Source organism: Solanum lycopersicum, chromosome 1 (genome assembly GCF_036512215.1).
Source record: "Solanum lycopersicum chromosome 1, SLM_r2.1".
Taxonomy (NCBI): Eukaryota; Viridiplantae; Streptophyta; class Magnoliopsida; order Solanales; family Solanaceae; genus Solanum; species Solanum lycopersicum.
Window position 1 is genome coordinate 45,298,652 of NC_090800.1, and position 13,915 is coordinate 45,312,566.

Sequence of the window (13,915 nt, forward strand, 5' to 3'; positions counted from 1 at the left end):
AAGTTGAGGGTGGCTAATGCAGTAAACAACCTTTTCATGGTCCTGACCCAACTTTGGGTATTGTGTACTTTGAGTCATGGCAAAGCCATGAGTTAACTGTGGCTATTATGAGGAATACTCTGGAAAGTGGGCTTGAAAGAACAAAGAGAGAGAAAGATTAAAAGTAAAGTGAATCACGATCAAGTTGAAAGAAAAGTGGAAAAAATATAATAAATACAAGTAAGAAAAGAAAAGAGTCACTTACACAAATAAAGAAAGAAGGGAAAATAGTAAGGTTAAAGAATATGAGAAATTGGGCGAAATAAAACGACAAAAAGTGGTACGTTTAGCTGATATATCAAAGAGGGCAAAAAGTCACTAAAGTATACCTAAATATACCCTACCTGACCCTGAGCCTATGTTACAAGCTTCGAAAGTCCTATCGTGATCCTAAGAGTTGTATGGCGAACTTAAAGTAGTGAAAATAAGGGCAAGCTTATGGCAATATGCATAAATGAGTTGTGAATTTGTTCTGAGTGTGAGTGTTAAAAAGTAATCCTTATTCTCAAACTGAAATCATTTTTTGAAAAATGAGGATGTTGTTGTGAAGTGAGGACATTAGTTGCAATACCGGAAATTTAGCACCTCGGTGAGAAATTGAGGAGGATAGTTGTCAGTGCGTGGTGAGCCTGTGTCATGGTCTTGTTTCACATAATTCAAGCCTAATAGAGATAACATGGATAAACATGATGAGACTGATCAGGATTTATAGCCAAATAATTGCGAAAGCTAAAATATGGATACTATTGTACAAAGATTTTGTAGTGAGTCATAGTGCGTTGCTTGAGGACAAACAACGAATTGAAGTTGAGGGTGTTGATGCTCCGTGGTTTCACGGTATTTTTAATGTTTTTCCTTATGTTTAGTGTGTGTCCAAAAGCCTTTTTGTATTGATTTTTATGTAAGTTTCTTCTTATTTGCAGGAAATTTGTCCAAAGATGAACGCGGAAGTTTTGAGAAAGAAATGCATAAGAGACCACCTACGGAGCTTGTGACAGTCCGTTGAGCTTGTGACATTCCGTAGGTGGCATCGTAGTAAAGCTGCTAAAGGAAGATGGGGAAGTCAGACCTAGTGTGGGATTATGGAAGTTCAATATGGACCGTCATAGCCACGATGGTACGTCCTGCTGGTTAGTCGCAATGATCAGAGAGAAGTCCAGTACCCAAATTCAAAGAAGTTTAAGTATTGTGGAACGGAGACCCTCGACGGACTGTTGTGCTTGGAGCGGTCCTTCATACCTGTCCATTGAGGGTAATGAAGAAAGCGGAAGAAGAATTTGTGAAGTATGGGGCGACAGAGGCCATGACGGCCCATCGTGTCCACAACGGTCCGTCACAAGGTCCGTCGACCCAGACGCGTTTTGACAGATTTTCGGTAATTAGAATTCTTCTTTAATTAGATTTTTGTTTTTATATATAGTTCGAAAAACCTCATTTTTGGGGTTAAACTTTTTGATAGTAGACTTTTTGATAGTTAGAATTTTTGTTAATCTGTAGTTCTCTTGTTCGAGTATTGCAGGATTAATTTTAGTAATTGATACACTTTTTCTAGAATTGATTGTTGGTGTTTTTGTTCATTAATCAAGTGAATTTATAGATTTTATTCTTTCTCATTAAAGTAAGTGCATGAATTTTTATATTAGATATATGAATAGTGTTATTATGAATATGAGTAACTAAACTTCATAACTAGGGTTGTGGGATCCATAGGTGAATAATAAGGTAAAATCTAACTAAAATAGCAATTCTAGAATATTGTCTTGCATGTATTGATAATTCTTTCATTTAGATGTATTTTTAATGGATGGCTAACGTTAGAACTCGCCTTAATGCTACTTTCCGGACCAAGGAGGTAGATAATAGGAAAAAAATTATCAACATAGATTTAGTGTACACTATCTAATAGGCTAGTGTTGATTGGTACGAGTTATAACTAAGTCAAATATCGAATACAATGCTTAATATGAGGTAAAGGTAAGGGTTAGTATAGTAACACACGTAGCCGGACCAAGGTGCAGAGTGAAATTTTCTAGATGCCGGACCAAGGATTTAGAGATACATAACTTATCACATTACATGCAAGATATTAGGAAAGAATTGTTATAGTTAGAATTATCAAGTTAGGAACCTGTGGGAATACTTAAGCCCTACTTACTTATATTATTTAATTAAGCTCCAAGAGTTGAATTTGTAGTTGTTTACTATAATTTAGTTAATTACTTTCATTAATTTAGAGATAACCCCCCCCCCCCTTTATTGTCTTTTGTTTTCTAGGGAAATAATTGACTAAATAATAGTAATAATAGAATGAAGTTAAGTTTGAATTATTTTCGTCGTGGGAACGATCCTAACCTCATTAGTTGGGTTCTTTACTTGATACGACCTCTTTAGTTCTTATTTGAGAAGTAAGTTTGAGCGTATCATGGATCTTTGACTTGATACATAGGAGGGGGTGCTCGGTAGCTCGACTGCACGTTAGGACATTTGGGAGCAACACTCTAGTAGGGAGATGAAATTTGGTCGGGTAGAGGATAATTTGGGTAAATGGGAGATGAATTTTTGTAATTTGGGGGTGGACTTTGATATAGTTGAGCTGGGGCATTTGGATAAGTGCACGTAGCATTTTGATAAATTGGAGGATTATTGAGATGACTAGCTTGCGTGTAGCAAGCTTGGTATGAATTTTGGGAAAGCCAAAAACGATTTCTTGTCTTTTATTTTTCAACAACCTTGAAGATACAGGTGATCCGGCAACAGGGGCTATATTCCCTGATTTTAAACCATCCTCGATATTCTCAGCAATCTTGACTATCTCGGCAATATTTGCTCCATGAGCAACATAATTCTATCATAATATTCAGGATCTTGCATGTGCACGAATACTTTGACGATTTCTTTCTTAAAAATGGGCGGTCTCACCCTCGCTGCGTCTTTTCTCACCCTATAGGAAAACTCCCTATAGCTCTAAGTGGATTTTTGCTTCATCTTCTCAAAAGAGTATCGATCTGGAATACTTAAAACATTGTAAGCGAATCGATCGATAAAATATTTTGCCAACGCATTCTAGCTGGGCAATTGCCTGATTTCATGCGAGTGAACCATTTAACAGCTTCTCTGCACAGGCTTCTGTTGAAGAGCCGCAGCAATAGAGCTTCATCCCTACCAACTCCAATGATCTGGTCGCAGTAGGCTCTCAAATGAGGCATAGGGTTCAACTCTTCCAAAAGTATCAAATTTCGGGATTTTTAACCCTTCTAGAAGGTCCAAATTTGGATGATTATATAAGTCTTCATAACTAAGCATGGTGATATCAGGTATGCACTGGAGCTCTTTCATGGCTTTCTTGATCTCTTCTTTTATGTCAACCTTTGCCACTTTCTTTGCCCTCCACTCCTTTTCCTGTTCTTCATAATGGTCCAGCTCAATATCGTGCAGCTCGTGCTCAACATGGACGGGAATTTGGAAAGTGGTTCTTTTAGGTAACGGTGGAGTTACAGAGGGACTCTGGGCATTTTGAGCGGTTTGATAATTCTGTGGGTAAGTCTGAGGATTGGTATTATGATTTAAGTGGTGGTGAGGTGTTTGAGGATTGAAAGTATTTTGGTTTTGATTTTGCGGTGGTGGAGCAGTTTGATGGTGAGTATTTTGAGGATCGCGTGGCATTTGGGGGTGGTTGTTTTGGGGAGGAGGTGGAGTTTGGTAGGATGCGGAGCATATTGGGGATTTTAGGTAGTCGGATCTATAACCCATGGATTCTGAGAAGGTATAGATGGCTGGTTTTGGGTTAGATACATATTTGAAGAAGGAGTAGATAGGAAGTCTCCGATCAGCAGTGTTAGCAGCAAATCATGGTGGAGGCAATCATGTCTTATTTGCAATTTACACTCATTTTTGCATTTAATTGCATCAGCTGTAGAATCAACTCATTATGGTATGCTATGGTGGGTTGAGAAACCACAACATCAGTAAGACTTACTTCTTCATTACTATCCTCCATAACCATCTTTCCTTTGTCTGAGCTTTGTCTACGGAAGGAATCTGCGGGGCCTTTTGATCTGGTGAAATAGGGATGATCTGCCAGCTTTTGATAAAAACATATCAATTTCAAAGTACCTGAGAAGGAAAAAGACTCAAACTCATATTTGTCAATACAGATTCAGAATACAAAATGCATAATATCACACAGAGAGCATATAAACACACAAGTTGCTTTTTTTAAGGATATCTTCAACTCATGAGTAAGGACGAAAACACATTTTTTAACAAGCAGGAGTTTGCTTCTTTTAGTTTTGACACTGTCTCAAAAAGGCTAAATCATGTTGAGCTACGGTCTTTTTCCAGCTGCCCTTTGACGTCTGTTGAATTGGCCTTCGTATCTTCTCATAACATGAAGGGGGAGAATGAAAATTTTTAAAGATAGGGCCCGGGCCTGGGAAGGCTGCCTACGTATCTCACAAGGAGAATTCAGGTCCAACGTAGTTCGAGTACAAAGAGAATATTTTCATTCTTTAATTCATTGGGATTACAAGGAAACGGAAAAACAACAAAGCTGTAAAGATAAACCAATGACTCCATCTAAGTCATTTTCTTCTCTTTGTCATCTTCATCTTAGCCACGGGGAACGGTCTCAACTTGAATCTTTCCCATGCTAATGAGGGATTTGAGGTTGTGATTGAAGTCGAGACACTTTTAAATGTTGTGGTCTGTGGAGTGATGATGATAGGGACAATGATTTCGGATTTCGTGCTGAAGAGAATATTGCATGTCCACATTCTAGTAGTAATGGGTAAAGACGCCTTTCTGAACCAAATTCGAGTAGATTTCCCATATTGTTTTCTTGAAAGGTGTAAATAAGCAATGATAGAATTTGGTTCCCTCTGTGACCGGTATGTCAAGTCGTGGTTCATCACATGCAAGGATGACGTTGTCACCCCAAGTGTTAGGAGTACTATCAATAGTGAATAAATAGCGGACTGCATTTTAAAACCAATACACTCCTCAATTGTATGTCCTTTCTCCCTAAGATGACATTCACATGTCTTGCGGAGATCTCCTAATCCCACTTGGGAGGACGCTTCCTTAACGGGTCCTAGCAGGCCCCTAGACCGATAGTGTTCAAAAATGAGAGCGCACGAAATGACCTCCATCATCTTTTGTTCTTCGTGCAAATATGCCTCGGGAGAAATTTTGTTGTCTGTGTTTGTCAGATGCCCCTCGAAAGAAGGAGGGAGGGCAAGTAACTCCTCATAACTTTCCTCTTCAAAACATTCTTCATTCATCTCCTGTTCAGGGCTCTCAGGAGGAATTAGTAATTTGTACAGACGCTTTCGCTGCTTTTGCATCTGGACCCACTCTTCTTCACTTGGTTCAGTTTGAATACCCTTTCCTTTGTCCATTGAGGTGATTTTGCCTTTCCTAAGACAGTAGAATAATGTTTACGATTTGGAGATGAGGTTTGTCTTTTGAGTGAGAAACTTAAGATTCAAAAAAATTTGGTCAGACATTTGTGATAGTGACTTATGTATATATTTTGGAAATTTCTAGAAAAGAGTGGGTTTCCAATATCCTCATTCTTATCAACAAAACACATAAACAGTTAAACACCGATATCACTATCCTAAAACATACAGGGGGACCCTTTTGTGCCAAGGTAAGGCCTAGCGCATCTGAATGATGTACGTGTGAATTTAAACCATATAAACAATTCCCCCCCAAATGAATTTCACAATTCAATAATAATGTTCACAAAGGGGATAACAAAGGATAAAAATTAAAGACAGACCCACGCAGGGGCCATTTGAAAGTGCAATAAAGGCAGGCCCACGCAGGGGCTAAAACAACTTAAATAAATATAAAAACCCAGAAAAGGGCAAAATCCAATATGTTGTGCCTAATGGTCCTGCTCCGTCGTCGTGCCCCTTAGTCTTGTATTGCTGAAACATATATCTTAGCATCAGCAAGAATCCTTCATCCAGGCGTCCTTTGTCTTCCAAGCTTTCGTGTCGTATCCTCTCGATTTTCTCCTTGACCCAGGTATCAAAATCATCATAGCTATGCCTCAATCTTTTCACCTCTTAAATCTTCCTCTCAAGAGTGTCTTGGTTCTCGACAAATTTAGCGTACATTTATTGGGACTCTTTCTTTACCTCTTATAGCTCGCCCACTACCTTTGCTTCTTTGCCTGTCACACTGCAAAAGTTGTGCGGGGTTGGGGAGGAGATACTTTGTATGTTTTTTTTCAACCATTTTTTGTAACCCTCGTCGTATCGAGCATTAAATCGGTCAGGGGCGATGGTGTCTTTATCCATATGCTTAGTAATTTTCCATTATTTGAACATTTAAGATACGTCGTGCAATCTATCGTCTCCAATATCGTATACATAAGCACCATATAAGCCTCTTTGGGTACAGTTTTTCTCCTCCTGAACTGTTGCAAGACTCGGAAGGGTGCATAAGGGTGAATTCCCCAAATGTCTGGTTGAGGAAGCACAATTTGTCTGCATCTCTCCACGATAACTTCTTTGGAGATGAAACGGTCAAGCACCCATTGGAGATCTTCTTCTCTCAATTCGGAGAGAATCTGAGCCCATCTCCCTCTTGTTCTCCGATTGTCCATATTCGCCTAGTACAACATATCATTCAAATCTTTAAGGGAGTTCTTGTTGTCAAGAGTATGCATCTCCCGAGTCCCAGCACCCTTCGCTAAATGGCTGAGGATCCACAGCTGAAGGAGCAAGTTGCATCCTTGGAAGTATCGATGTCCCTCTTTGCATTTTCCCAAGGCTCGATACATATCAAACAGGATGACCGGAGCGATAGGGTAGTACTTTGTTATCCCTTTTGTTCTCATACCCTTTGAACAAAGTATGCACGAGTGTTATAACTCGAGTATTGATACTGAGACTTGGACTATGTGGAAATACCATCGTTCCCAATAACGCTACAGCAAATGCTAATGGACAAATTTCATACCATTCTCGGTAGGAGATCTTGAACTCTTGGTTGTAAGTGGCGTAAACGCTTGCATGTCCAAATTACATGTACAGATCTCAGAATGCTACATGGGATTCTTGGAACCAGTAGGCAAAGTCTTTCCCCAACTCAAACCAGTTTGCAATATCTTCTACAAAAGGCTTATTAGGGATAAAGATGTCTTCTTGTTTTCTTGCTATCCTTTCTATCCCAGTGCCTACCGTGTCTATGCATTCTCTGATTTCCTCCAAAGTCGAGGTTATTTTGGTGGTTCTGAATCGGACCACCATTCATTGGCTATCCCAGTAGCCTGTGAGGACCTCAACCAATTCCGGTCAACCGTTCATGTCGATCAATTATGTCAGAGCACCCACATATTTGTTGAGAGTTCTTCTACGATCCCCGTCGAGATTGCCATACCACATTGTGAGTTGAGGTGGTGCGGCTATGACCATGTCAAACTTTGGGAAACGATCCATATCGACAAAACAGAAACTAGTTAGGTTTACCCACCCCAAATCGGTTTTCACATGTACATCATTCAAATGTAAAATAATATGACGTTTCGTGAGGTCGAAGACCTTAGAAACAGTTTTGGCCGTTTTCTACACCTTGGGTATTAAGTCATGTTAGGCTAATGTTTAATTTTTTGTTTTGGTTTCGCTCTAACCTAGGCTTACTAGAATAGGTTTCAAATTGACGGTTACCCGAGTTGGATAAACATCTGGGTGAAGCTACCAACAACATCGGATGATCGATTCCAATTAATTGTTTGATACTTATAGATGAACTTTTTGTGTATTTCAGAAAGCCCTTTTTTGAGAGTCTCCACTTATAGATGAACAACAACGGATGATCGATTCCACCTTTTTTGAGAGTCTCCACTTAATTTTTGAGAAAAAACAAGAAAACTGCATTTTCAAATGACTTAACAGAAAAATCATTTGAAAACTTTAAAGGGGTTAGTGGATTTATATTATATTTTATGAAGGTGTTTACGACACTTAAAATATTTATTAATACGATTTTCTGACAACTAACACATTTCGGCTAAAACTTGACTTATAAAATTTATTGGAATTTTTTTGAAATGTATTCTTAGCATTTTATTTAAATGAAATATCTAATTGAAAATTTTATTGTCTTAAACTCATTTAAACTTGACACAATTTTAAGTTGCTAAAACATTACGGCGTTCTAAGGGATTGGATTCTTGTAGAGAGAGGGAGAAAGAGATTGGGTCCAAGTCTGGTTTATCTTCCGCCTTAGCTGTAATTTGGACCTACCTGTTTGTGGATTTTTGGCCCACTTTCTTTGTACCTGTCCCAAACTAAACAAATAATAATAAATAATAAACCAATCAACACACTACTACAACTAGGACCTATGAGGAGGGCTCAAATCAAAAGAGAACAAAGGGATACTTTCTAAGTAACTACATTAACGAGTGAGATTTTCAGGTTTTTAGACAACTTAACAATGTTAAACAGATTTAGACATGCTTAGGAAATAACAGAAAACTAATGTATTCTGAACTAACTCTAAAGTCGAAAACATCGAGTAACAAATAGACCAAAAAAATGGGTTAAAGACTTTCTCCCAAAGCTAGACATAGACGGATTCATAAACATTAAAAAAAAAAAGAAAAAAAAACACTAACTCCAAAACCAGCTCATATTTATGAGAAACCAAAAACACGACCACCTAATGCATTTGACGACCTCTAACATATAACAAACACACACTAGGCACTAAAAACACAAAGATGATCAAGAAACAAACTAAAAAAAAAACTATATGCTTAAGAATACTACTATACTGTAAATATTTTGCCATATTAACTGATTCTGGAAAACTTAGACCTATAAATAATGGCATCAATACTACCGAACTAAAATGAAGAGACAGTTATTTCTTGATAGTTGTTTAGAAGAGATATTCGAAATTCGAAAATGAATTAGGAAAAAACATAACAAACTCCAAAAGATCAAACACAGAATCAACAGAAAAAAGTCAAAACAATAAACTTAAGCTCAAACTTGAAACTAGATCATGAAGTAGCATAAGAATATTATATTCACATATTCAAGCAATCCAAAATCACAAGGATATACATAAAAAAAAAAGATCAACCAGAGAATAACAATTTTCAAATATTAACCGCACGAGATGAGAGAAGAGATGAAAACAAAGCTATCGAGAGAAAAGTGTTACCTTCTTCCGGGCAGCAACTGAGACAACAATAAGTTAGGATGACGACTTCCTACAAACCAAGACTCGGACACGAGCAACAATCAAGGTATTGAGGAAAAAAACCAGACTCAACACCAAAATTAAACCAATTTTCTGTTTTTAAACGTATCTGATATAAAAATTTATGTATTCTTGCTTATGTTGCTGTAAAAGTTCTTGCTTCTTTTTGCTAAAACATATCAAAAGAAAAAAATCACCCTCTGCTTTCTCTCAAAGCGATTATATATAGATGAACCACTACAGTTACGGATTTTGGAAGGAAACGGAAGAAAAATTGGATGGAAAACCAAGCCTAATCCCAAATTCGAAATTCAAAAGCCTTTCACCCAAAAAGGGCAGACACCCTTTTCTGCATTTTTCAATTCATCCCCAAAGAAGAAAGGAGAACGAACGAAGTGGATGGATTTCGTGTCCTTGCAAAGGCAACGTGTCTCAATCCAAATGCTACAAAGACAGATGATACGACTGCTTAATCTGCTTTAGAGATAGTAGACGTACGGGAGAATATGGGGAAGACGACACAGGGAAAGTGGATGGGGTCACAAATTTGCAATGGAGGAAGGGAATTGGGCTGAGTTTTTCTAACGCTGGAATACTGCAAAGGAAAATGGGTTAAGCGAACAATAGAGTTGGGCTGAAGAATACTTAAAGGGGTGGGATTTGGGTTAAAATAAATAGATAAAAGATGGGTTTGCGGGAAAATGGCCCAACCAATGTTTTATCCCAAAATTAGGAACAATTATATTCATATAGAATTCAAACCATCGCCGAGTGAGATCTATTTCGCGGAGTCGGCTAAAATCGAAAACGAATTCGAATAACATTAACTAAGGAGTTTCTTAAACCCAAAGAAAATAATTGACTTAATTGGATTAAAAAGAATGCCTATCTATATAAATATATATGTATATAATTAAACAAATTCATTTGTTCTATACAATTTTAGAATTTTCAAAAAATATACTAAATATATTCATAATTATATGAAACGTATATATTATGAAATTAGTTTAACATAATTTTAAACATATTGAACTTCATAAAATCATTTGGAATTAGGAAGCTCACTATTTAATTTATCGGGGAGGGTAATAATTGGGTGTCAACAACCTTCTTAGAATCATTCAAGGCCTCATACCATTCATACATACAATATTAAGAGGCTTTAGCATACTAAGTCGATACATCTCATATTCGCATTCATACATGTATCAAGCAAGGGACAAAAGTCAACCACACAAGACACCAATACTTCACTTTAGCACATATTGAATATCATTCTTGAAGCATATAGGAATAACCCTCATCATTTTTAAGTCATCCTATAAACTACAATAACATCATCAATATAACCATTATAGACTCATATAGTCAAATAAGAATAATCATGCATCAACTCTAAGACTACACATATAGACATAGTCATAGTCTAACATGATCACCTAATATCAATAGAAGAAACACATACTTTCACATTAATCACAAGTAGGTAGATATGATCATACTTCACAAAATTAACTACACAAATCATCATAATATTTCAAGTAGTGCCAACAAGGCCATGATCATCATAATACATAAAGTAACACCGACACGACCACATCATTCACATAGCACCGTCACAATAATAATTTAACCATACCAATCACAACATAATTCAAGAGCTACATTACATAAAATAAAGAGAATTAGGACAGAGTACCACCAATCTATTCTCACCACTTCAATCCAAAGCTAAATGATCCAATTCAATGCCATAAGGCCCTTACCCATGGCCGTGAATATCGATTCAATACAAAAATCATCATACTTAATGAATATATGTCAATTAAATATATATTGCTCAATATAAGACAACATCAATTACATGGGTTCATAGGTTAATAAAATTAAAATAATCTAATTAAAAATAATTCAACCAATGTACAATGCTTTATAACCTTTAGTGCAAGAACCCATGGATAGATCATAAAATTTGACAAGTTCATCTTTAGAAAACTCTTTGAATTTTGGCATACTTGATTAATAGAGTTTCAAGGATCAAAAGTCATACCTAAATGATGTTAATCCACCAATTTTATGAAGAATCACCACTCAATTCTCCAATCTAAGTTCTTTCTTGTGTTTTGGCTTCAACATAGTTCTAGAGAATTTCTTAGAGATTTTGGGGTTTTGATTTGGAAGAATGAATTCATCTACGTATTTATGACATATATATTCACTTAAAATACTTAAATACTTCTAATTAAACACCCTTTATCTTATTTGTATGTTGATTCACCCTTCAACTTAACAGTGAACTTCACATAATGCAGTCACCATAGACAACTGGCCATCGATGGGGCATCGCTCCGTTGACGGGCCGTTCTGTCCGCCGTCAATTGGATCATAGCCTGGAAAATGGGAGCTTATATCCATGGTATAATTAATTATCGACTCCCTCACTTATGGGGCATTGACAAGGCCACTGGCTGTCGTTTGCAATCCCTAGGTGGGACTGTCTTTTGGCAGTTTTGGCCACCTTGTTGGGTCCTTCCAAAAGGACCCTTTGTTGAACCTTGGGGATGTTTGCGCAAAATTTTCAAACTCGAATATGTTCGTCTACGAGTTTAGGACTTCCCATATCAATTTCATCCAAAATGAACTCGTGAAACTCAACGAAACATGCCAAGACACACAAGGTCGTTTCAAGGCAAACCTTTCAAGCGTTATAGACTTTCTTGGACGTTTGACCTCTAAACTTCACGAAACTTGACACACAGCAAATAAAACACTATAATAACTCATATAAGGACATCATTAACTCATTAAACACACATATAGGCACATAACAACACATGAGACACATAGGTGACTTAGTCATCGAACGTTTGGTCGTCCCTTGACGTTTGACTTCCAATTCACCTAAAATCTTAGACACTGCCTCAATACAACATTATAAACCATTTTAGGACCTTATACCCTCATGACAGACATGTTAGGGTTTAGCTACACCTATGTCATTTTCGACGTATTACAATCTCCCCTACTGGGACAACATTCGCCCTCGCTTGCCATTCTCCGCACACTTCCAAGAATAGAGATTCAACTATCAGATCATAACCATACCATATAACACATTATAATATACAAAAATCTAGCAAAACATCAATTTCACAAAATCAAGAGACTAACAACACAACAAGAAACTAGAAGAAATTCTATAATTCATCATGCCATAAGACACATCCTTTATTCCAAATAGTAAAAATTCATTTCATATTAGTTATTATGCTAATATCCATCAGTTCTAACCACATTACATCAATTTTCAACCAAAGAATTAATTTGTTGAATTTCCAAAAAATTTACAATAAACAAATTTTGCCCTGGCAGCTTTACAATGAACATACTTCCAAATTGATAAAAATGCAACATTTAGGAATTTCATGATGGAAGCATGCTAATATGCAATATAAAATCATATTTAACACCTTTTATAACATATTAATAGCTTCCTGAAACACACAATGCAAGAAATTAATAAAATTCAATTTCAACAAAACTTTTAAACAACATGCACATAAAACAAGCTTCTATGACTTTCTAGCGCATCTACTAACCATACTCCCCCACTTAGAAGGGACTCATAACACTAGAGAAATACAAGAACTTACCATCTCATCATCATCATCATCCAGCTTTGAACCCCTTGCCTCTGCATAGAAACGAGCATTCGCCTTTGGAACATCATCTTTTGGAAGATTAGGAGCAACTTGCTTACCATCTCTAGTAAGACAATCCCTCACTTTGTGTCCATCTTTACCACATACAAAACTACTCCCAGTACCCAATAGACATTTCCCACAGTGCCTCTTTCCACAAGTAGCACATATAGGGTCTTCTTGAGTTGCAACCTTATTCATAACCCTAGGTTGACCTTAATCACTTGAATCACTTCTTTTCAAGTTTCTAGAAATCCTACCAAGCTTAGACTCCTCAATTGATTGAGCATACACAATGAGTCTAGCTTGGGTTATATCATTATATAGCATAGTCGTATGACATTCTTCTATCACTAGATTGGCGACCCAGTCAAAAACCTACTCATCTCATCCTTAGACACAAGGGATGGAGAAAACCTAGATAATTTCAAAGAATGTTCCTAAATACTCATATTGCCTTTTTTGAGATTGATAAACTCCTCTACCTTCACATCCCTCCTCTCACGGGGAAAGTACTTTCTTAGAAAAGTTTCTTTAAATTCTTCCCACTCAATAGAACCCTACTTTACCGGCCTATTATCCTTCCATTGAGTGTACCACACTTAAGCAACCTCACTCAATTAGTATGAAGCCAACTCCACCTTCTCCCTATAAGTCACCCCCATAACACTCAACACATTGTACAGTCCATCTAGGAACTCTTGGGGATCCTCTCCCACTTTAGATCCAAGAAAGATAGGAGGATTCATCCTCACAAATCTCTTAATCTGGATATCATAGTGATCTATACAACAGTCACTCTAGGAACCAAACCCATATTCACATGGGTAGTCAAAGCTCGGGCTAAAGTGATTAGAGCCTTTCTAATCTCCCCTTTAGTAATTTCTGGGGGAACCACCAGAACATCATTACCTCTACCCACAATAGGGACTTTATCACTTTCATAA

At 37.1% G+C, this 13,915-nt stretch overlaps 1 long non-coding RNA gene across 1 annotated transcript; it reads right to left on the reverse strand.

Moving 5' to 3' along the window:
• Window positions 1-6,368: 6,368 nt before the first annotated feature.
• On the reverse strand, window positions 6,369-9,580 carry LOC101266858 (uncharacterized). Its single transcript, XR_740614.4, has 2 exons — window positions 9,226-9,580; window positions 6,369-8,341 (listed from the first exon to the last, which is right to left on the reverse strand). It is a non-coding gene; the product is annotated as an uncharacterized lncRNA (long non-coding RNA).
• Window positions 9,581-13,915: the final 4,335 nt, after the last annotated feature.